We start from the raw sequence: 4,403 nt of genomic DNA, 5'->3' as shown, positions 1-4,403 counted from the left end.
CAAATGCGCGCGGCATGCTGGGGGTGGTAGTTCTGTCTGGCCAGTGCCGGGTGCACGTGGTGGGCACCAGCGCCCAGAATATGGGAAACTGTAAGCCTGGGCTGTGGAATTCCGGGAGCCGTGCTGTGTGGGGTGGGAAAAGAAAGCGGAACGTGTGGGTGCCTCCACATGGCACACCCATCCTACAGATGGGAAGACTGAGACTCAGGTGGCCAAAAATATTCATTTGACATGGGCCAGGTGCTGGAAATTCTTCCTTGACTTCATCGAGCTGACATTCCAGCAAGAGACACAGACCATAAACATAACAATAAGTAAGATTATAGTTTCGCCGGGCGTGGTGGCTCAAACCTGTAATCCCAGCACTTTGGGAGGCCGAGGCGGGTGGATCACGAGGTCAAGAGATCGAGACCATCCTGGTCAACATGGTGAAACCCCGTCTCTACTAAAAATACAAAAAATCAGCTGGGCATGGTGGCGCGTGCCTGTAATCCCAGCTACTCAGGAGGCTGAGGCAGGAGAATTGCCTGAACCCAGGAGGCGGAGGTTGCGGTGAGCTGAGATCGCGCCATTGCACTCCAGCCTGGGTAACAAGAGCGAAACTCCGTCTCAAAAAAAAAAAAAAAAAAGATTATAGTTTCACATACAAATCCGTATTAGAATAGATATCTGTGACTATACACAGTAATATAAATTATGTGCTGGATAACGTTTCGGTCAATGGTCCTGTAACAGACAAATTTTTACTGTTATCTTTTCTATGTTTACAAATGTCATCATAGTAGAGACGGGTTTTTGCCACGAACTCCTGAACACAGACGATACCGCCCACTTGGCCTCCCAAAGTGCTGGGATTACAGGCATGAGCCACCTCGCCCAGCAAAATTCTTTGGCCTTTTTATAAATGGAGTCTTGGCTGGGTGCGGTGGCTCACACCTATAATCCCATCACTTTGGCAGGCCGAGGTGGGATGATTGCTAGAGCACAGGAGTTCAAGACCAGCCTGGGCAACAGAGTGAGACACCCCTCCCCCCACCACCTGGTCTCTACAAGAAATCAAAGAATTAGCTGGGCGTATTGGGGTGCATTTGTGTTTCCACAGTGAGCCCTGTGGAGGCAGAAAAATAGACAAAGGAGAGGGAGAGGGAGAGAGAGGGTTATACTATTTTGCATTGCCTCCAGCGATGTATGAGAGTGGCCCTTCCTTCTAGGCTTCATCGAGGGTATGGGGTTTTTTTTGTTTTGTTTTGTTTTCTTTGAGACGGAGTCTCGCTCTGTCAGCCAGGCTGGACTACAGTGGCACGATCTCAGCTTACTGCGACCTCTGCCTCCCAGGTTCAAGCGATTCTCCTGCCTCACCCTCCCGAGTAGCTAGGATTACAGGCACCATGCGCAGCTAATTTTTATAATTTTAGTAAAGACAGGGTTTCATGTTGGCCAGGTTGGTCTTGAACTCCTGACCTCAAGTGATCCACCTGCCTCAGCCTCCCAAAGTGTTGGGATTACAGGTGTGAGCCACTGTGCCCGGCAGGATATGACTTTTATTTATTTATTTATTTTTTGAGACGGAGTCTTGCTCTGTCGCCGAGGCTGGAGTGCAATGTTACAATCTCGGCTCACTGCAACCTCCACCTCCCAGGTTCAAGCAATTCCCCTGTCTCAGCCTCCTGAGTAGCTGGGATTAAGGGTGCACACCACCACGCCTAGATAATTTTTGTTGTTTTTATATTTTTAGTAGAGATGGGGCTTCACCATGTTGGCCGGACTGGTCTCGAACTCATGACCTCAGGCAGTTCCCCCGTCTTGGCCTCTCAAAGTGCTGGGATTACAGGCGTGAGCCACCGCGCCCGGCTTTTTTTTTTTTTTTTTTTTTTAATTCAGTCTCCGTAGAGACTGCCAAAAATTGCCAACGCCGACTATATTTCAAGTGGTCATGGCGGGGTATTGGGAAAAGTTTTCAATTAGCAATAATTGTGCCTTGGATAAACCTCATTGGCTACGATACTGCCACTGCGCAAAGCTCCGGCCAGCTTTTTAATGGAGTTTTATTTTATTTTGATACAGGGTCTTACTCTGATGCCCAGCCTGGTGTGCAATGTTGTGAACATGCCTCACTGCAGCCTCAACCTCCTAGGCTCAGGTGAGCCTCCCACCTCAGCCTCCTGAATAGCTGGGACCACAGGCGTGTGCCTCCACACCCAGCTAATTTTTTATTTTTATTTTTGTACAGATGGGGTCTTGCCATGTTGTCCAGGCTGGTCTCAAACTCCTGGGCTCAAGCTGTCCTCCCGACTTGGCCTTCCAAAGTGCTGGGATTACAGGCGAGAGCCACCGGGCCTGGCCTTTATGGAATTTTAGGAACTTTACTTTTTTGTTTGATTTTTGAGATCGGGGTCTCGCTCTGTCTCCCAGGCTGGAGTGTAGTGGCACAAACACAGATCACTATAGCCTTGACCTCCTGGGATCAAGCAATCCTCCTGCCTCAGCCTCCTGAGTAGCTGGGACCACAGATGCACCCCACCATGCCCAGCTAATTCTTCGATTTTTTTTGTAGAGACCAGGTGGTGGTGGTCTTGCCTTATTTCATCCTACCAGGTGGCACATGAATTTTCACTTTGATCCCTTCATTAAGATGGTGTCTGCCAGCTTTCTCTCCTGTCAAGTTACTGTTTTTCCTTTTGGAATTAATAAGTATTTAATGGGGAAGTACTTTGGTTCTATGTAAATATCTTGTCCCTCATCAAAGTTTAATCCATTAGTTTTATCATCCACAGATTTTCTAACTTCATCATTAGCTAACATTTCATTAAGGATTTTTACATCTACAGATATAAGTGAAATGGGCTTGAAATTTTTTCTCTTCTGGTTTTATCTCATCTGTTTCAGGGATCAAGGTAACATTAGCCTTTTTTTTTTTTTTTTTGAGACAGCGTTTCACTCTTGTTGCTCAGGCTGGAGTGCAATGGTGCCATCTCAGCTCACTCCAACCTCTGCCTCCCAGGTTCAAAGAATTCTGCCTCAGCCTCCCGATTATCTGGGATTACAGGCGCCCACCACCACACCCAGCTAATTTTTTGTATTTTTAGTAGAGACGGGTTTTCACCATGTTCTCCTCTAGTTTGACATTTGGGTTCTTCCCAGTTTTTGTCTATTTGGAATATAGCTGCTACAAATATACATATGCAAGTCTTTTGTTGATGTGTTTTCATGTATTTGGGGCTACATAAGAGAAGAATTGCTGAGCCATAGGATAAGCATATTTTAACTTTATAGGAAGCAGCCAGTTTTCCAAAGTGGCTGTGGCATTTTGCACTCCTGCCCGTTGAGGTATGAGGGTTCCTTGTTGTGGGATTTTCTGAGCAGTGCTCTGGGGCAGGAAGAGGGAAGGGAATGTGGAGGCGTCTCTGCTAAAAGACACATCCATCCTGAGACTAGGGCACCTCTTTTTTTCAAGACAGGGTTTCATTCTTATCACACAGGCTGGGGTGCAATGGTGTGATCTCAGCTTGCTTCAACATTCACCTCCTGGGCTCAAGCAATCCTCCCACTTCAGCTTCCTGAGTAGCTGGGATTACAGGTGTGCGCCACTACACCAGCTTCTTTTTGTTATTTTTTTGTAGAGGTGGAGTTTCACCTTGCTGCCCAGGCTGGTCCCAAACTCCTGAACTTAAGTGATCCATCTGCCTTGGCCTCCCAGAGTGCTGGATTACAGGTGTGAATCATTGTGCCTGGCCTAATTTTTTTTACTTTGTAGAGACAGGGTCTGGCTATGTTGCCCAGGCTGGTCTTGAACTCTTGAGCTCATATCCACCTGCCTCAGCCTCCCAAAGTGCTGGGATTACAGGTGTGACTCACTGTGCTCAGGCCCAGGAGGGCTTTTATTCCTGTTCCTTCACCACTTTTTTCTCCCATCCCCTTCCCTCATTGGGCGATACCTGCCACCCCAGATCAGCACCATCCCACCTCCCATGACTGGTACAGGATGATGTCACAACGTACATTAATAAATGGGGGAGGGGCTTTGTACCAACTGCTCTTCTAGTACCATCCCCTTTCACGCTGTGGCCCTCTGAGGCCTGGAAAAGGGCAGCCCCAGCTTCATGGTCCACTGTACCCAGAACCTCTGCTGAGAGCACACGCACATACTTGGGAGTCACGGGTTACAGTGACTAGAGGGGTGGGGTGCTGTAGTAACAATGGAGAGGGTAGGCCTGAATGGTTCTCACAGGGCATCCCTGAGACCTGACCTTGTATTTGCAGGCCAAGCTGTCTCTATCTCCACCCCTCTGAGGTCATCAGCATGTTGAGGGCTCTGGGCCAACGGGTGCCTAAGAACTTGTTGTCTTCTACTTGGAGATGCCTAAGGGCATTGTCCCCAGATCTAGGGATGGCAAAATCAGTTT

The 4,403-nt window shown here is 48.1% G+C and overlaps 1 non-coding gene across 1 annotated transcript; it reads right to left on the bottom strand.

Annotated features, from left to right (window-relative positions):
* Positions 1-1,881: 1,881 nt before the first annotated feature.
* LOC116536829 lies at positions 1,882-2,022 on the bottom strand. Its single transcript, XR_004262815.1, has one exon. It is a non-coding gene; the product is annotated as a U4 spliceosomal RNA (small nuclear RNA).
* Positions 2,023-4,403: the final 2,381 nt, after the last annotated feature.

Source organism: Sapajus apella, unplaced genomic scaffold (assembly GCF_009761245.1).
Source record: "Sapajus apella isolate SASKATOON/1434 unplaced genomic scaffold, GSC_monkey_1.0 scaffold103, whole genome shotgun sequence".
Lineage (NCBI taxonomy): Eukaryota > Metazoa > Chordata > Mammalia > Primates > Cebidae > Sapajus > Sapajus apella.
Note: the sequence above shows the minus strand (reverse complement) of the source record. Positions and strands in the feature narration are given on the sequence as shown.